Genomic DNA, 20,518 nt, shown 5'->3' on the forward strand with positions numbered 1-20,518 from the left:
TTTGACTCATGAGTTGCCATTAGGAGCCACGATGGTAAATTCAACAACACAGCCATGGCCATTAGGAAATGTGCTGATTTCTTTTCAACACAGTAAAAGTTTTTAATTATGAGCTTTTCCAGGAGCAAACTCAGATTGCTTAGGGTGTATGTGTTCTTATGTGTTTGAGGGAATCATGAAATACAAATTAAAAAGTGAATCCTGCTGTTAAAGGATCACTCAGTGAAGAACCAAAACGGTATATCAGAGAACAGGCTCCATCTGCTCTCTGGGCAGTATACATTAGACCACAGAATTATCTAGATATTAAGGTTTTGCTTGGGTTTTTTTTTTTTTTTTTTTTGCCAGTTGTCAAGCCTAAGAAGTTTCCTAGTTATAACAAATCATGCAAAATGATGAAAGCTACCATCTGCCTCTGTTTACAGTGGAAAGAGACCATTCATAAGTTCTTCCTGTTAGTTCAAAATGGAGAATTCGAACTGCCTTGGCTCCTTATAATAGTTTTGCTTTATGTTTTTCTTGTTGGCATTTCAAATGTGTAGTCTGTCTTCACCAACCTAGAGACAGCTGGTACCAACAATAACCTCAGAATCTGTTACCGCGTTTGCCAGGACAGAGTGATATCGTTGACCACTGACTCCTGGGGGTTGTGGGCCATTTACCAACATGCCCCAACTCCTGCTGTAACGCCGTCTCCATGTGGTAGAATAAGTGGAATATTGTTGCCTTGACTTAACTCAGAAGTTGGGGGGTGAGCCCAGGCCTCTATCATTTAATTGATATCACTGTACTTGGTGTGACCTCAAAGTGCTCCAGATCCCATTTTCCTGTTTTCCTTTTTTGGAAGAGTTGTCTGTGGGCGCCATACCCACTCCCAGGGCTGGTGTTTCCTCCCCAGCCCCTGAAGCTGGTCTCCCATGCCCTGCTCGTGGAGACTTCCTTCCATGGGCCATCTCCCCGTCTCCATGGCTTCTGCATGGCCAGGCCGGCACACCGTGCTCTGTGCTGGTAAGTAGACCTCTCCCGCCTTCTTGAAACCTTCATTCATTGGCTTCTGAGCACTGATTTTCTTGGTTTTCTTCCAACCTCACTGGCTGAGGGTGCTGAACTCCCTTCTATTTTTTTTTTTTTTTTTTTTTTTGAGACAGAGTCTAGCTCCATTGCCCGGGCTAGAGTGCAGAGGTGTCAGCCCAGCCCACAACAACCTCCAACTCCTGGGCTCAAGTGATCCTCCTGCCTTAGCCTCCCAAGTGGCTGGGACTACAGGTGCTCACCACCATGCCAGCTAATTTTTTGTTTCTATTTTTAGTTGGCTAGCTAAGTTTTTCTATTTTTAGCAGGGATAAAAGTCTCACTCTTGCTCAGGCTGGTCTTGAATTCCTGCCCTCAAGTGATTCTCCCGCCTTGGCCTCCCAGAGTGCTAGGATTACAGGCGTGAGCCACTGCCAGCCTGACCTCCCTTCTCATCTCTCTCTGTGTTCTCTCTCTCTCATCCAGGTCAGGTCTGTAATTCCATCTCCAGGACCTTACTTCTTGAATCTGCCTCTAATATTGACCTCTCCCCAGAATTCCAGGCCTATTCGACGTCTGCACGTGGATGTTTGATAGGCACATCCTTATGTAAATGGAAGAAACAGAATCTGTGATTTCTTCCCAGTCTAGACTGTCTCCTTTCACATGCCTCCCATCTCAGTAAATGGAACTACTCAGTTGCTCAAATCAAAAGTCTAAGGGTTATGCTCGATTGCTCTCTTTCCATCACTGCCCCCAAATCTAATGACCGATATCCACCAACTCTAGCTCCCAAATGTTACTCTACTAGGTCCTCATCTCTCCTTCTCTGGGGCAGTCATCAGATTCCAGTGGGGCCTCCTGACTCCCTTGTTCCCACCTGGCCCTACACAATGAGGGCTCCATGCATAGCAGTAAGAGTGATCCTTGGAAAATTCAAATCAGACCTTGATGCTCTCCTGTTTAAAATGTGCCAGTGCCTCCTCATTGCACTTGAAACAAAATCCAAGCTTCTTCCCTGCCACCTCCTCCAGCCCCATCTCATCATCCCTCCCTGCTGCTCTCCAAGCCGCGGCCATGCTGGGCTCTTCTGGTCTCCTTATTAGCTTGGGGGTCTTGGCATTAGCTGAACCCACATTCTGGAATGCTGCTGGCCAGATCATTCAATCTCAGCTTAAATGGCACCTCTCCAGAGTGGTCTTCCTTGAGGGCCCGCCCACTCAAGTGCTTCCCTCTTACCTATGCTAATTTGTTTTGCACAGTTCACATCACTAGCCTGTATTTTTCTCATGTCCTTATTTTCTGTCTTGTCCCCCAGGACGTGAGCTTTATGAGAACAGGGAATCTTTTGTGTCTTTTTTCCCTGCTGTGTCCCCAGGACCTGAGTCAGAACTTGGCATCTGGTGTGTGTCCGTTAAATATTTGTTGAATGGTTGGGTTCCCAACTTCCTGTCTTTCGGGCCAGGTCTTCTGAAATCTCCTTTATGCTGGTCTGCTTTGTCAAGTAATGTCTTATGATCATGCCGCTTATTCAGGGGCACTGAGCTTTGAAAAGATGATGCATATTTAGTGTGTGATTCATTCATTTAAAATTCTAGACTTTTGACTGTAGCCTGTGACTCAAATACTGTAATGGTGGAAAAACTTTCAAATAATCAACCACAGAATATCTGGTTTTTACCAGCTCAGTGGCACATGCGAAAAATAACCAATACTTAGATATAGGGCTCATTATGTTTTAGGTACTTAATGGATATCAACTTTTAATGCTCATGTAACCCTGTGAGTATGGAACTCTTATTGCCCTTATTTTGCAAATGGGCTGAGGGTTTAGCTTTCTAATGCTGTGTGACAAATTACCGTAAACTGAGAGGCTTAAAATGAGCCCCATTTATTAGTTCACAGTTCTGTTGGTTAGAAGTCTGGGTAGACTCCACCTAGGGTTTCACAAACCAGAATCAGTATGCCAAAGGAGCTGCGTTTGTGTCTGGAGACTTTGGGAGAAAACATCCACTTGCAAGCTTGTTTGGGTTGTTGGCAGCACCCGGTTCCTTCACGCTGCAGAGCTGAGGTCCCTATTTCATTGCTGGCTGTCAGCTGCAGGTTGCTGCCAGCACTTAAAGACTGCCTGAATTCCTGAGCAAGTGACCCCTTCCTGCTTTGAGTCTCTGACTTCCTCTTCTTCTTCCAGCCAGAGCAAACTCTCTGCTTTTAAAGAGCTCACCTGACTGGGGCAGGGCCACCCGCCTATTCTCCTGATCTTATGGTCAATTGACTTTGACTTTATCACACCTGCAAAATCCCCTCGCAACAGTACCAAGATTAGTGTTTGATTGAATAACCAGGAATAGGAATCTTGGCGGAGCATCTTTAGACAGGGATAGGTCACTTGAAAATTAGGATATTGATTTATTTCTCAAATAAATAGAAAGTAACCCTGCCTCACACGTGTCTGCAGAATTGGGGAGAACACGTCATGAGTTCAGAGGATGTGTGCATAGAGATGTTTAAAAAATCATTTGTGGGAATTTGCATGGCCTGCTGGGTCTGTACATGGGCTCTGCAACCAGGCAGCCTGGGCTCACATCCTGGCTCTGCAACCCTGGGCAGGCTCCTGGACCTCTCTGTGCCTCCATTTCTTTGCTAGGAAGTGGGCAGGAGGGTATGCCTACCTTTGGTACAGGCCTATTTTGAGAATCAGAGGTCTTAATACCTATGTGTGTTTAGGAGAGTTACTAGCACGTATTAGATACTCTTACATGTAAACCACCAGTGTTGATGAGAATTCTATGACATGCTAGGATGCACTGCGCTCAGAGGGTGCACTGTCTTTAGAAGTGAAACTTGTTTTGTTTTCCTAATTCAATGCAACTACGTCTTTACAGTGCTGTTTTCTTTGGGGAAGAACATGCAGATGTTTACAAAATCTTTTCAGCAATGTTGAAGTTGTCATCCCTGTTTCCTTTGTGGTGGAATATGTAGGGCCAGCTCAAAGAGAATCCACTCCAGAAAATTCCACATTAAATTAACAATACGAGGGGGGGGGAGAAGTGTTTTTATGCCTTAACGAATGATTTATTATTAATGTATTGGGAATGCCCCCCCCCCCCCCACACACACACTTACATCCCTTCCTCGCTTTCCAGCCCAAATGAGAAGAGCTGCAAAGGGGAATCAGGAGTTAAGAGTTAGCATTTATGGGATTATCTAACGTAATACTTTATAAGAAGCACACAGTTCCACTGGCCCTCCACGGTGGCAGCTCAAATTGCTACTTTGGGAGCAGCCCTGGCTACGTCTAAGGCCCTGCCTCTGAAAGTCCCAGAAAGCTCCTTGTAACAGTGCTGCTGTGGAAGAAACCACTGCTAAAGTGACAGGAGGGTGTGGCCCCACTTGGAACCTATTTCAAATTTCTTTCACTCATCCCTGGTGTTATTTTTTTTATTATTATTTTTTTTCAGTTCTCCTAGGGATTAGTGAGCTGACTTAATAAAAGTCTTCATAAGGAAAGTAAAACCTGGCTTTCTACATATAGCACAAGCACAAGGACCCATAGCCCCTGCACAGCTCTCAGTCACTGCATTCTTCTCATGGGACTGCCACACCCCTGTGGCCGAAAGACATGCCCCTCATGGGTGCCAGGAGATGTGCTGAAGCCAGGCTCTGGGGCTGCTGCCCAGCCCCCACAAAAGAAAACATACCGCAATGAATTGCACAACAAAAATATCCCTAAATTCCAGAAAACCAGCAGGCTTTGCACTCTTCTGGAAAAAACATAAAAAATAAAACTGCAAGAATAAAAATATTTGTCCAAAGACCGATATGCTACAACTTTCATAGGGAACTCAGAGCCCTTGGTATTGCCTGATGGAAAATGCCATAATTTTCCTGATAAAAGATCTGAGATGGGAATGTTGAAAGAATACTCTTTTCCCTAGGATAAATCCAGCTGTAAATGATCCCTCCAGGGCAAAGTCTACAGCATAGAGATGTGCCTCTGCACCGCCTGGGTTTTCTGTCCTCCTCCAAAATGTGATTTCTTTATTTGCTCTATAACCTTTTAGGGGTGTCAGATCATGGCCTGCAGAGCATCAGGTACTAAGTCACAAAGAGGCTGTGAGGGCACCAACGTTCATTCATGTGGACCTCGCATGTGTCACCCTCCAGAAACCGTGAGTCGGCCAAATGCAATCACAGCAGCACTTACTTGTGGCTTCCCAGGAGGCCAGGGAGCATCACATGGCCTCTGCTCTCTCCCAGTACTTCTCATAATTTAAAAATGCTGGAGGCTGTGGAAGGCTGCCCCGCCCCCTGCATCATTCAAAAGAAAACTGGGAAGCAGAGGCTGCTCTCGGTTCTTGCAAACAAACATTCATCAGCAATTTTTAAAAGTTAGATAGATGTCCTTTCATTTAATTCCTTGGGGCTTTTCTGTTTGAATCTAGCATATTCTTGAAGTCTGAAAGATGGATAGAAAAGATGTAAGCCACTTAAGCCTACCAACAGGGCGCAAACCCACCTAATAAGCAGCTTTGAAGAGATGATGATTGCAGAGTCGTGAATCATTGTATCAGAGGAATGCATGCAGAAGAAAACATGCACTAAGATAGGTATTATTATCAGGGCAATGTAAACCCAAATGCTTTAATGAATAAGGAAATACCTCATTCTTCCCCCTCCCCTGACGTGCCTAGCAAAGAGCAAGAATTTCATACATGAAATACGTTGCAGAATTTCCGTGTGCATTTGAAATTCAAATGCACACAAGGTTCATGCATTTTAATTTCCAGTTGTTCTCAGGACTCCTAAATAAAGCATTTCCCTTGTGTAGGCGATCCCTGGGTCCCATGATGGGACAGAGTGTGGGTCTCTCTGCCAGGGTCAGGAAGGCTGTCCTTCCAGGAAGGCTGCAGGGACCCTGGGAACCGCACCAGCCGGGCTCACAGGCATGAAGAGAATGTCGGGAGAGGAAGTGGTGGCTGTGAGTCAGCATGAGTCATCTCGTTCCAATGAGAATGAGGACTGAGGTGTGCGCCTTTTTTTTTTTTTTTCTGTCTTAATCGTGTGGACATCACTGGGAATGGAGGGAAATAAGTGACTGTATGGTCACTGACTGCTTTTTTCAAATTTCAAACTGACATCCCAGGCAAGCCGTGCCTGGGCCAATGCCCGTCTTCAGAGCTTCACGGCACCGTTCCCGGGGAAGGTGGCGCCACCAGCTTCTCCCTGGTGAGTATGTTTCTGTCATTTTCACGCTCATTGCTGCAGTTTGCCTGGGAGTCTGGGCTGTGGGCAAGGCTGCTGTGTCCTGGAGGGGACACTGCGCTGCGTTTGGGCTTGGAAGAGCTGTCGTTTTGGAAAAGTGGCTCCCTCTGCCCCCACCCCCCGCGGTGCCTGCATTTCAGCCCGGCTGTCAGAGGAGTTTCTCAGGCGTTAGTTGTGAGAATGCGGAGAGAGGCTGGGTGTGCGCTGTGCTGTCTTGGAAGAGGCTGCGTGGCTGCTTGACTGGGAGAGGAGCTGCTTGAGACTCCTCTCAAGAAGCCGAAGTGAGATTCAGAGATGGAAGTGGGTGCACTTGTGCACCCCCAGGGGTGCTGAGGTTGGGTTGGCTTCCGCTTCTCAGAGGTGGAGGAAAGGCAGCCCCTGAGCCATTTCTGGCCGCGTGGTCCCCGCTGCCCAGTTTCAGTGCAAGAAATACAATACAGAGGCAGAATTTCTGGCTCCCTTCTCTGAAAGCTCATGAATGATTCCAGGAGCTTATTTTATGCCCTTTCCTTTTCCTTAATGCTAAAAGCCACATACTGCAGTGGAATCAGAAAGAAAATAAAACTACCCGGGGACTGGGGCTGGGGGGCTGGGGAGGGTTGAGGATGGGGCCACGGAGTCCTTGAGGCCTGACTTTGATCTTGATAGGTATTTCTCGAGCTGTTACTATTCTGATGAATAGTTTTACTGTCAAGTAAAATACAGGAAACATTTTTTTTTTAAATGTTCTAGTTACTGTAAATGAAACGGTTAAAATGTCACAAATACCTTATGATAAACATTTTTTCGAATTTGCTTAAAAAGCAGCACACCAGTGGGCAGGCATGACAGGGAGCTTTTTCAGTACAGTCATTTGAGTGTGTGGGCTTCCTGGGCTAATAATGAGTCAGCACCCAATTTCTAAAATCGGAGCCTCTAAGAGAACTTCGGTCTGCCTCCGAGCACAGCACAGTGGCTGGCCAGCCCCCTAGAAAGGTTTGGCTGTTTGAACTTTGGTGAACATCAATTTTAGATGCCTCCCCTGGGTGGGTGCCCGACTCCCAGTTTAGGTCCCAACTCCTCCAGGCGGCGGCTGGGAGTCCCCCGTGCTAAGGGTCCGTCTCCACGTCAGGAACTATGCGCTTGGCATGCATCCTGCGGCTGATGTTGGTGGCTTTTGGGTTCTGCCTTTAGGGAACGGGTTGAGCATGCAGTCTGTTAAATGAAAATTCCAGTGTTCAGCAAGGGCTGGAAGGCCGAAGCTGCATGTAGTGTCCTGTGATGTTCTGCTTACACGTCACCCTCGCTGGGGATTGGGCGGGAGCGTCAGTTGTGGCGTGAGCTTCGGCGTTGGCATTCTGCTTGTGACGCGTCGGGTGGGAAGATTAAGTCGGCTTAAAATCAGAGAGCAAGATTCCAAGGAAGGGGAACCTCCTCAGAACCTTTACTCCTCTTATAAATAAAATGAGATGCATGTTGAGAAAAGTGTTAATCAATGAAACAGCTCGGGTGCAGCAGCCTGGTGCAGCCCCGATTGCATCCCTCCCCCGTTAGCTGTGTGTGGCCTCCCAGGGCTGTTTTCTGTGTTGAGATAACTCTGGGTGGGGTTCACGTTCTCCGGATCACAGGCCCTGACACACCCTGATGCCACAAAGCTTGGATAGCACGATTAGAGGGGCGGCTTAGCAGCCAGGCTGGCTGCCCCAAGTCCTGCGGCTCAGCCTCTCGAAGCCTCGGGCTTCCAGGTCATGACACCAGCTGCCTCCACGGGCTGCCGCGAGGACTCAGTGCATGGAACAGGGCCTGGATGTAGGGGGACCCCATCAGTACTAGCTCTGTTGGCTTCTTGTTTCTACCTGGCCTCTGAAGGCATCTGGGGCTTGCCGCCCTCAAGTTAGCGCCATGGCCTTTTCAAGAAAGATCCTGTGGTTCCAATACAGGCCGCGGTTGTCCCAAGGCTAAGAACCATAGCGTCAGGCATTGCCAAGGTGGGAGACAAGCCCTGTTTGTCTCTCTTGCTGAGTGATTTTTGTAAGTGCTCAGAGAAATGACACCTTCATGGGGACCAGAGCCTGCAGAAGGCGTACTGCCCTAGATGGGGCATCAGAGGGTTGTGGACACCAGCTCTCTTTTCCCCACTTCAGAGAAGGCGCCAGTCCTGGACGTGGGCTTATCACCGGGCCCTGTGTCTTTCCGTTCAATCCTTTTGTGCGCGCTGTAGGAAATGGTTTTGGGGCGGCTGATTTCTATCCTAGACACTGAGTGTGTTCTTCATGTGGAACTCGGGCAGTTGTGTAGACGCTGGGAGTCGAGTCACTTCTTACCCGTGAGAAAAAAGCCTGTGGTGCACTGATATTATCACTTTTGTAATCAGGAGAAAGAGTCATTTAAAAAGGCCAGAAATCAGGCCATGTGCACACCTGGAAATAGAGCATTGATTAACCCGTGATTTGCTGCCTTGTCATGTTTTCCCGTTACCGGAGGGGCTGCTTCTCAATGTGGAAGCAGACAGGGGGTAAAGTGGGAAGCAATCTATGGTAAAAGGACATTTACTGCAAAAAATAAAATGCTGACAGTTTGGTGACATTTGGAAGCTGGACAGTGTCCTGTTGTCATGGTGCCCTCGGCCTAGGGACTGGGCCGTGGTTTGCTGGCGCTGGCTGTCACTCTCCACGCCTCCTCAGCACCTGGACCTGGGCTGTCATTGCCTCCTGCCCAGAGGTTTCTGCTGCAGTACCTGTCCCCTGTCCCCACCACCAGTCGCCATGTGTGAGCTCCCCCCTGTGTTGGGCAAGTCACTTAACTCTTCGCTGTCTCACCTGCCTCATTGCGAAGTCGGGATAATCACAGCACCAGTCTTGGGAGTGCTTAGGAAGATTCTGTGATTAGCACACAAGTTACGAGGAGACACAGTGACTATTAAGTACATATTCATTTATTCGGAAATACAACCTGACACTTTAGTATCTGTACCTGGGTCCCTCTGCCCCGAAGGGCATCCATAAAGAATTGACTCTCATGCCCCGAAGTGAGACCCCTCCTGCGTCCTCAGTTCCACATGGCATGTCTGCATTCGTAGGAAATTTATTCATTAGGTAAATGGGAGATCCGCCTGGGCTCTCTCCAGGAAGACCTGGGGTTCCAGATGTCATCATCATCGTCATTGTCCTCAACATCATCACAATTGGAACAGCCCTGGTGTCCTCCCACCCCAACCATACGGTAGTAGCTTGGTGTGCATTTCCGGTAACCTCCACCGGCCCCTCGCGCCCACACACATACCCACCCTGGAAGGCTGGAAGGATGACAGGTCACTCGGCTCACTCGAGGGCCCAGGATTCCTTAGCAATCCTGGCACAGCTCCGAAGAATGCATGGACGACGGGGGAGCCCCTTGTGCCCGCTCAGGGCAGGAGATCAGGAGGGCTCTGTGTGCAATCCAGGCAGACCGAGGTCACGGGCCAGAAAGCCCGGGACTGCTGGTCTCAGACCTGCCCCGAGGTGGAAGCAGCTGGATTCTGCACTCACGCTTCCTGTCTCAAGCCAGCTACAGTCACCTTCGAGTCATCTAGATTCTGGTTGTTTGAAAATCATCACAGTATAGGGAGATGACTCATACTGAAAAAAATTAAATAAGATACACTTAGAACTTAAACCAAGGTGAACATAACATGGCCTTTACTTGCCAATTCTAAAGAAAACTCAGGACTGTGCAGTGACTCAGAAACCAGATCCACACACCCGTTCTGCTGGGTCCAAGAGACATACCACTGTGTCCTTTTGATCACTCTGCCTTCTCTGGGATTGGCCTATGAAAGCGAAGCATTGGATGCTTTATATGTCTCCATTGTGGGTGTTTGTTTAGGCTTTGGATGCTGAGAATTGTCTGTACTATGTTTGTCAATTGCAGATGGTCCAAAATTGTGGGGAGTTTTTCCTGCAACAGCCCCAGGTACCATAATCCAGAGAACTCCTCTGCCCACAGTGCTGTGTGCGGGGCAGTGCTCTCCTTGGCCCTGGGCTGCAGGGCAGGGCCTGGGCTCCCCGAAGATTCTGGAGGGTTCTGGTTAGATCACAGAGCTCAGGCAAGGAAAAGCCAACAACAGATCAGAAGGGAGTTGGGCCCCCAGGAAGGAGGAGTGGGAAGGATGCTTGGCTGGTCTCAAAAGATTCCTTCTGATTAAAAAAAAATAGATGTTATTGCATTTTGTGTAATATAACCCTCAGAAAAGCTAAGGGCGATGGCAGATCTTATCCATCGTGGTTTTCCTGCTTATGTCTTGCTTTCAGGAGTGATGCCCTGCAAGTGAGGGCTTCCGCTACAGCGGCTTTTAGCCTTTCTCTCCATCCTGTCCTTTTTCAAATTTAAAAATCTTGGAATTTTTAATGATGGCAGAAAATGTATTAGCTGTTCTCACTGCATAAATAATTTACAGAGTGTGAGACAGATGCATGAGTTTCTATCAATTCAGCTATTAATATATAAAAGGAAAATTTATAAAATAGCAGTGGCTCCAGAAAGAATCAGGCTTACTTTCTTTCATCCAGAAAAAGGGTTCTCTTCCCCTAGCTGTCCTGTTCTCAGACAGGAAGCAGGTTGTCCCGGGCAAGGGTCCATAAGCAGCCAGTTCATCTATCTGCCTGCTTTGCCATCCTTAGCACTAGCTTCCTTCTTCCAAGTTGTTTTATGGCTTCAAGAAGGCTGCTGGAGCTCTAGCCATCACCTTTGCATTCCAGACAGGAGGAAGGAGGGAAGTTGGGGCAAAGGGCAAAAGGTTAAGCTGTGTTATAGACCATTCCTAGAATCCCCAGCTGACCCTTTCAGCCAACATCTTTCACTGGCCAACCCTGTCCATAAAGTTGCTGGAGGAGGAAGATGGAGGAGTGAGACAAGGCCCTGATATGATGCAGAGCAAGGAAAGCACAGGGGGGGACTTAGGTCCAAGGTGGAATAGCAGCAAACACCCTCCCCCCAAAACCCATCACCCCCTCATGAGCCCTTTTGGTCTTGATTGTGCCGGGAGATAACAGGGGAATGTGACAGTTTCAGTTTCTCTGGCTTTTGGTCAGATTGAATTATGTGAATGGACTCCATGTCCTTGGAGCTGAACCTTTTCTAAAAATTCTAAGCAAAGAGTCATTTCCCTCTCTGCTGGAAGGCAGCCTAGATTTTGAAGTCAGGTCTGGGCAGTTTCCTCACTGCACCGTTGGGACTCAAGGGTATGGTCCTGACTCTGGGAAAACTGGCAGAGAGGCAAGGGCTGAGTCAGGAGCCCAGACATAGCTGAGATTCCTGGTGTTCCTCCCGGTGGGGGAAGGGCGCTGATGGCCGGAGTTGGGGGACTCGTGACAGCCTTATGTAATTGGGCGTGTATCTGTTTCACCAGAAAGACAAAATTAGGAGGGACCTTGCCTGCCAGTTCACCCCCACATCCCTGGGGCCGGAGAGCCAGCCAGTTGGTTCAAAGCTGGGCTCCTCTGGTTGCCAGCGGTGTGACCTTGGGCATCGTCCTTAACTCCTCTGTGTTCCCAGTGCCTCCTCTGAGCAGCCTGGATGATAATGGTGGACTCTGCCGCGAGTGGTTCTGCGAGAGCCGAGCGAGGTCACAGGGGCAAAGCGTCCGGAGCGGTGCCTGGCCCCTCGTAAACACTCAACGAGCAAGACAGTGTTTGGACTGTCCCTGTTATTGCATTGGGTGAATGAGAAATGTTCGCTAGATGCTTGAATGAAAAACAAAAAAAAAGCCCTGTTGGATCGTAACACAAAAATCAACAAGCGATTTCTGTCCTTTTGAATATCCTCCTCCAGATTGTTCAAAGTCCTTGAAGCCACAATCTCTCTGGTACCCTTCCTGATACTTCTGGTGGGAGCAGTGCGGTCATTTCACAGAGGAGACCCTGGTCACAGAGGAGCTAAGTGGTTTGTCCCTGGGTCCACTCACAGGACACAGAATGCTACAAAATATGAACCTCGTTGTCTTCAGTGCTCTGTGGTACAGACCGCTAGTTATCCATTCTCTTCTGCTTCCTGTGTTGTCAACAACAAACCCTGCGTCGTCAGGGACAGCAATACGCCGCATCTAAAACAATGTTATTTCCTTGGCTCCTTTACAGATAGGGTGGCCTATGAACGCTATTGGCTGAAGGGGTTAGCTGGAGATTCTAGGAAAGCTCTTTACAGGAGCCTGACATCTAACAGGCCTAACCTTATACCCCTCCACCCCATTTTCCTCCAGTCTGGAATGCAGAGGTGATGACTGGAGCTCCAGCAGCCTTCTTGAAGCCATAAGACAACTTGGAGGAAGGAAGAAGAGGGTAGGATGGTAGAACAGGCAGACAGTCACAGGCCTTTGAGCAATTGGGCAATTTTCCTGGAGATAGGACTATTTTGGGAGTGAGTTTACCCTGTGTGATGCAGAAGGGAGGTGGGGAAAATATCAATCTGTAGGTCAACTAGGAGCATTTGTCAGGGCATCAGGGTCCCTTCTGGGTGGAGCTGCTTTTCGGGTCTCTGGTAAAGGGGACAAGAGCTCACGACCTTGTCTTGACTCCCAGGGACCCCAGCTGCTTTGGTCCTCATGGACCACTTTCTCATGAAAAAGGCATAGTATCACTGGCTTGTCAGAAAGATAAATGTCACCCAGGCTGGATTCATGATGATGTATTATTCATTTTCATTTCTTTCATGGTTTTCCTCCAATTTTAAAATAAATCAAAATTAAAACATTTTCACGGGCCCCTGAAGATGTCACGGGCCCCACGCTCTGTGCCGAGGGCAGAAGCAGGCCCTGGGAGGGCAGAGAGCAACGGCAGAGGGGCCTTGCCATGGGGGATGTGGGCTGCTCTCTCAGGGGTGGCTTCTGAACTGTAGACCCTCCTCCACAGCCACACGCAGGGAACGTGACCCTAGATCTTGCCTCTGGGAGGGCGGGTTTGGCTTGCTTGTGTGTCTGCGAGCTACGACACCCTCAGCACTTGCTGTGGCTGTGGGACTGATGGGCGGATTTCAGAGCATGCTTGCCTGCCCTGTCTCTGTTCGTGGTTCATCATCCTGCATTCCCCCGCACTGATCTGCCACCGCACTCCACTCATTTGTTTAGTGGGTGTGGATCGCAGTCTACAATGTTAAGGCATCAAAAATGTGCCACGCCTTTATTCTCTAATTCTCTAAATTATATTAAAACTGCTCCAAGCTCACCCTGCCCTTACCGCACCCTCTCCACCTTGCTCTGGGAAAATTCAGAGTCTGTCCTCACTGGGCATCCTTGCTTGCCCCAAGGCTCTGGGTGCCATCAGACAATCTTGGGCTTGGGTGGTACCAGGAGATCAGGGCGGGGCACCCATTGTCTGAGGTGGCCACTACCATTGTCACTTTGGCACCTGGAGACTCAATGTAGTGGGGGGTTCCAGGAGCTGCTCCAGCCAGGTGGGGACCGCACCTCCCGTGGTCTGTCCCCTGACCGTACGTAGGCTCTGCTGCTACTGGAATTGTGTCCCTGTTCTCTCAGCTGTGGTGTGAGCACCTAGCCCAGCAGGCTCTGATGGGGTCACCCTCCCCATGCCTGGTCCTGCCTGCTGCTGGCTGTGGCTGGACTTCCCCCAGCCTGGGCTAAGAAACAGTAGTGACAGAGAAAAGGCAGAAACAGAAAACTCTCAGGGGACTTGGGGGGGTGTCACATGGCGTCTTCCTGAGGCTTCCCAAACCCCCTAGGGCAGCGATGTCTAACAGAACCTTCGCAACGATGGAAATGTTCTAGATCTGGGCTGTCCAATGCAGGGGCCACATGCCACACGTGGCCACTGAGCAATTAGAGTGTGTGGCTGCTATGACTAGGAACTGAATTGAAAATTTCACTTCACTTCATTTGAACTGAAATGTCCATTGCCACACGTGGGGAGTAGCTACCAGGGTGGACAGTGCAGATACAGAGCACGGATTCCTGATCTGGGTGGCTTTGGAAGACAGGACATCACCCTGACAAGGCGAAAGGCCCGAATCAAGCCCCTGGGGTTCTGTGGGGCAGGTGGTGGCTTCTGGTGGGTCCTCAGCGGGGTTGGTGACCTCTCCGCAGTGGACAGCCCCTGGGCCAGGAGCCTTGAGCCAGTCAGTCAGGAGGGGGTCCCTGGCCCCTGCCAGGAGTGGCCATTAGTGGAAACTTCAGTGTCCCCATCTCTGGGGGACAAGACCTCCAGTGGGCTCTCAGGGCCTTGCAACAGCACCTCTGCTGGGTGTGCTGAGGGTTCCCTGGGGCCAGGGCCTCAGGGGAGGGGCGCACCCAGCCAGACCGTCCAGGCCTGTGGCATTTGCGCTCGAATTTTCTTGCATGGGGGTCCACCTCCTTGTTCTTGTTTGTGTAAAGCCATTCCAGGGACTTACAAGATTGGCATGAAGAAGCCTCAGGCTTGGTTCCTGTCCTGGTCTTGCCACCCCCCCCCCAGCTTGTCTTTTGACTCTTTTGAGGGGAGAAGCGTTAAACCACGTTCAGGTGCCGCTGACGAGACACATGCAGGCCATGGGCTCGTCCCTACCTGCCTCCTCCCCTCGCCTCTCCTCAGCACGCACGAGCTGTGTCCGGCACACGCCGTGTTCTCCCACGTGTGCAGGATCGCGGGCCCAGACTCGGGGCCGTCCCTCCCCAGGAGACCCCTGTCTGGTTCTGCCATGTTGTGCCTGCCTCCTCCCCGGGCTCAGCGCTGTTTGCTCCGGCGTGGTGAAGCCTCTGCCCTCGGGAAGGCCAGGAGCCACCGAGACGAAGCCACTGTGGGCTGAGCCTCACCTCTGACCGCGACTCACTGCTACCTACTGGCCTCAGTTTCCTGATCTGTAAAATAGGAATACGGGAACAATTACCACAGAGGGTCGTTCTGAGGATGAAAAGAATCATTGCCTGAAAAATTCTTAGGAAAGTGCCCCGTATAGTAGGATAGGAGGTATTCATGGGTCTCAGCTATTCTTTGCTGGAACTGGTGCCTTCTTGCTGTTTGTTTCTGACCATAGCAGCCTTTCTCTGGGCCCCAGGTCTGCATCCCAGCAGTGACCTAGCTACTCTGACTGCGGCATCCGAGGAATTCCACGATGCCGTCTCTGAGTTTCATTTGCGTCCGTCCGGGGACGGCAGTAGCTACAGAGTACCGGACATCTAGAGGAAAGAGAGTCCATTGTCCACGCGTTTGGTTCCTCGTTCGTCACTCAACAGATGCTTACTGGGACCTGAGGGGCAGGCGATGGGCAGGTGTGGCTGTGAGAAGGGCTGTTGGCAGAGGGGCCGCTCAGGTGGGTGGTCCGAAGGCCACTCTGATGGGAGCACGCCTGAGCAGGGACAGAGAGGAGGGAGAAGTGTGTATCCGTGTGTCAGATTGCTTTTCCTGCATGGATCTGGCACCCGGTGTGGGGACATCAAGAGGGAGCCCGAGAGGCTCTGGGGAAGTCAGCGGCTGGCACAAGGTCCGTCCGGGAGGCAGAGTCCCCGGGGCCGCGTCCTAGCTTCCTCTTGCCAGCTGTGTGGCCCTGAGGGAGTCTGGGGTCCTCTTTGACCTCTATATGGCCTGGGTGAGGTGACCCACAACGGCAGGTGCTCAGCAATCCAGCTTGGCGTCGCTGTCATTACTTACACGCTCCTCACTCTGTATCACGGATTCTGAGCGTGAAGGGCATTTCCCACCATGGAATCCCCCACCCCCAGCTGCTGGATTCCCCACGGGGGCTGTGTGATCCCGACGCCTTCCCCTCCCTCCGGACAGCCCGGCCTTCCCCTCCCTCGAGACAGCCCAGCCCGCCGCTGCAGGAGCCCCCGGAGAAGACGGTCCATGCCTAGCCCAAGCCTGTGTTCCCGCACGGCCACATTGTGGACCCAGCTCGGCCCCCTGAAGCCACGATCGGCATGATGGTCATTACTCAACACGTCCACGAACTTTCTCTGTCCAGAAACTGTTGAATTAAAGCCTGTGCCCGGCTTCTTCCACGCTGGAACACAGCATCACCACTTGTGTTCAAGCTTTTCCTCTTCTCGAGGTTCCTGGGAAGGTTCTTTGTGCACCTGGTGGACGCGGCGGCTCTCCACTGTCCCTCTCCAGGGGAGCACAGCAACCTCGCTCGTCCTGGGTAAAGGCTGAGGTTCCTGGCAGCCACACCCCTCCCGTGGACCAGCGCCGCACTCGCAGCCCGCTGACCTCCTGCCTCTCTCTGCGGGGACGCGCCGCAAAGCCACATCGAGTCACTCACTCTGCATTGGAGGGGGTGACTTTTTTGTTTGTTTTTGACACTTTTAACCTACGTAGAACTTTACATCATCCTCAGTGTAGTCTTTTAGCTTTGGCCCGCACATTCTCTAACATCCACAGGACACTTCATGCCACCTACACGTTACAGCCCCCTTTGCATCTCCGCCAGACCATTCGGGTCCGTGCAGACCAAGAGCAGAGGCTGGTGGCGCTCCACTAGAGACTGCCTTCGAGGCTGCCAGTGTGCCGACACTCTCGGGCACCCCGCTGCATACAAGTAGCTCCCCTTGCTGCACAAGTGTCACTGATGGGGCGAAGGGGACGGTGGAACACATCACACAATCAAATGTGCGATAGTGAACCCCGGGACCACGCGAGCAGGCAGGGATGGTTCAGACACTCTGTGGGCCTTCTTCTGAGAGATACTTGTCCTCCTCTGCTGTTCTCTGTTCCCTCCATCCTCAAGCGCAGGGCGGCTCTGGCAAGGCCAGCTCACTCTAGGGCGGCTGTTAATCAGATACTAGCGTCCGAGTGCCTGGTTGTCAGGATTGTTGTTTTAGTTGTTTATACCTAGTCCCATCCTCAGCTTGTGGGGTACATGTATTTGGTTCCCTTCAGACAAGCCTTTCAAGCTGGCACTGCTGAGCCAGGCCTGACATACACGTGGCTCAGCTTGTCCCCAAGCGGCAGCGGTGGCTTTGAAGTCCCCAGAAGGCTGCTCAGAGTCTGCACGCGGAGGGGATAGGGGAGAGGGGAGGCGGAGAGTGAGTGCAGACTGCCACCCAGCAGCAGCAGAGGTGACTGCAAACCGGGGAGGGGAGGTTTCCGGTAGGTAGGGAGATGACTCGTCCACAGTGACTGTCTCACCTGTCCCAAGAGTGCTTCATCTGCTGCGTTCATGCCTGGATTTGTCACAGGGGACTCTCATCTCAGCGCGTCTCAGCCCCTCTCATCTCAGTGCATCCCCTCCCCCATACTTTGTAATGTTTTTGTCAAAATTACTAGAATCTTCTAACTCTGCTTCTTCCATTCTCTGTGAAAATTAAAAGCCAGTGGCAGGCAATGGACCATCTGACTGACATAGAAATTATTCTTCATATTTCAGAAAACAGAGAGTCTCAGAGTGACCTGAGCAAGCTGATTCAAAAGATCATTCCAATTTCTCAGTGTTCGGCTGGCGTAAAAGTGGAACTCTTTGTTCTCATGTTTGAGGTTTTAATGCATATCTCACGCAGAACTTACGAGAGATCAGCCTCACTGCTTAAACTGCATGTAGCGAATAAACTCAAGTTTGAAAGGGCCTCCTGGCAGCAGGGAAAGGGGATGGAGGAGCTATATTTATGGGGCGCCTTCTGTGGGCCAGGTGTATGTGTCCATTACCTTGTTTAACCTCCATGTCCATTCCGTGGGGGGGTTGGCACTATTGGCCCATATTGCAGATAAGCAAACTGAGGCTCTTGAGAGTTTGAGGGTACACAGCCTGAGATAGAGCTGGAATTCCCAGCTCCACCCAAGGTTCTCCACTGGGCTGCACACATCCAGCTTTGCTGGGTCCTGTTTGCCAAGACCACATGCAGACTGGGATCCTGCAAATGAGTTATTTCCAGGGGAAGACGCCTTTCTTTGTAATCCCTGCCCGAGTAGCTCTCCCAGGACCTCAAGGAGCCCCCCCAGAAGCTCTGCCACGAGCCTTGGGGACCACCCTCCTGCCACGGCAGACACCGCCAGCCACTCACCTGGCCAGGGGCTCTCCCGGCAGGTGCTGCCGACCTCCTGCAGCTGACGTTTTTCAGCATCTCTCGAGATGAGCATCCGGAGGGTCTCTTTTAACCCGCAAATGTGGTGAATGAGGGAAAGAAATATCCAGCTTTCATTTTTCTGAACAAGGTTCACAAATGAAAAGCACACGCCCGCCCCCGTCTCCCATCCAGTTCCCTCCATCGCCCTGTTCTTAGCTTCTCATATCTCCCTGCGGTGTTTCTTTCTGCAAATGCAGTGTAGGCAAAGAGGGACGGGCCTGTTTCTTTTCTCCCTTATTTTCCACGAAAGTTGTCACAATGGTTTTTTAATGTTAAACTTTTCTTTAAATTTTACACTTTTGCAATTTTTTTAATGGGTGGAGGGGCCGGCCCTTGCGCATGGGGAAGGCACTGTGTGTGGTCTCCCCAGCGCAGCTCCAGGGTCAGCCTGGTTCCTAGATGAGCTCCCGGGGAGCTGGGACTCTGTTCCCTAGGGTGACAATCTGACGGCCAGAAAAGAGAGCAGTGATCTGGACACCGTGGGCTTCACAAGGGTAGCCTTGACACCCAAAGTGTATTTACAAAACAGAGGGATGAAGAAGAAACAGAGATTGGGTCTTCAAAAGAATTAAGCTCAGAATGTTTTACTTTAATTTTTTATTTCTTCCAAAGACTCTTTCAAGTCAAGAATTTTTTAAAACAAAGCTAGTGAAAGCAAGTGCTGTCTCTCTGTGTGGCACCACAGGTAGCCTGGGCTGACTTTTTACAAGACCCTCCTCTGGGCCAGGTATTGTGTTAAGTATTTAACACACTTTAAATCCCTCAATAACCCTAAGTGATTATCCCCATTTCTTAGAAAGGAAGCAGAGCCTGAGGCCACCCAGCTAACAAGTGGGGGAGCCAGAGCTCCAGGCAAGGCAGTCACTAGGCCACCCTCGGCCCTGCCTGCTCCAGCGGGGACAGAGCAGGCAGCACCCCCAGGAGAGTGCATGGACAGCTGCCCCCCAGGAGCCGCCCACGGGCCCATGGGACTTCCTGGAGCACCCATGGGGTTAGTCCGAGCACAGAACCAGGGGGCCCAGGGTGGCTGGACGTCTTTGCGGAGGTGAGCGCTGTTCCGGCAGCAGCAGGATCCTGAGCTCCCGGCTTTCAACAACCTTTAATGTGACTCCCTCTGAGCATAGACATGGATGCTGGTGGAAAGAAAGCAAAGGGCCTGTGCTTGTTGGGAAGACAGCTTGCTTTCAGGGGAACGAGTTTGGGGGCAGAGGAAACGACAAAGAAAGTGAGTGGGAGTCCAGACGTGTGTGAATCATCCTCTAGGGCCCCTGGGTGTGTGATGGGTTAACTTGTGTCTCTCCAAACTCACATGCTGAAGTCCTGGCCCCCAGCAGCTTAGAATGTGACCTTATTTGGAAATAGGGTCATTGCAGATGTAATGAGTTCAGATGAGGTCATCCTGGAATAGGGTGGGTCCCTAATCCCACAGGACTGGCGTCTTTATAAAAAGGGGACATTTCGTGACAGACACACACGCAGGGGGTGTGCCATGTGAAGGCTGCAGGTAAGCAGCCACAAGCCAAGGACTTACCAGAAGCTGGGAGAGAGGCTTGGAATAGACCCTTCCCCGAGGATGCTTTGATCGCAGAACTCTAGCCTGCAGAACCGTGAGCCCAGGATATTCCTGTTGTGGAAGCCACTGTGTTTGTGCTGCTTTATCGCGGCAGCCCCGGCTGACTGGCACAGCGTGCATCCTGGAAGATGTCGAAGAGGCTCCTCGGAGCAGGTCCCCGAGTGCCAGGTTGGCTCAGTGCGGATTAGCTACTCAAGAGACATCTGCTGTAATGGATGACTGATCAACCTGTAAGCAGAAAATCATTTTTTATTTAAGCGAAGACGGTGTTCTCACTTTGTTTTAACTTTTCCTGAGTTGCAGAAAATGGGAGATTAAAAAACAAAATCTAGTCTTTACATTTGCTAAAAAAATAAAAATAAAAAAAGAGGAAAGACTTGTTTCATCTTTATATGTGGTATGATCCATGCTCCGGTGGGCTACAGCGTGTCCCCCTGCAGGGACCGTCTGGGGCTCCCACGCCCAGGGCCGGGGCTAAGCCATGGTCCCGCGTGAGCACGACAGCAGTCTGACCTCACTCTGAGAACCTCGCCCGACAGGAGGAACTTTCACCCACATCGCCATTTTCCTGCTTCTTTCCTTCCCTCTGAGGTTCATACGCATCACTCCAAATTGCGATTTGCAGAGAGAGAGAGAACACGGAAGCTCCCAAGTGGCTGCAAAGTCACATT

General features: G+C 50.7%; 1 long non-coding RNA gene across 1 annotated transcript in view; it reads left to right on the forward strand.

Annotated features, from left to right (window-relative positions):
- The first annotated feature begins 5,867 nt into the window (after positions 1-5,867).
- The window catches only part of LOC105859174 (uncharacterized), a 60,079-nt gene continuing 45,428 nt past the window's right edge, over positions 5,868-20,518 (forward strand). Inside the window, exon 1 of the long non-coding RNA XR_001148446.3 lies at positions 5,868-6,240. This is a non-coding gene — a long non-coding RNA (uncharacterized LOC105859174). The remainder of the gene's footprint in view (positions 6,241-20,518) is intronic.

The sequence above is a fragment of the Microcebus murinus genome, chromosome 3, assembly GCF_040939455.1.
Source record: "Microcebus murinus isolate Inina chromosome 3, M.murinus_Inina_mat1.0, whole genome shotgun sequence".
In the NCBI taxonomy this organism is placed as follows: domain Eukaryota; kingdom Metazoa; phylum Chordata; class Mammalia; order Primates; family Cheirogaleidae; genus Microcebus; species Microcebus murinus.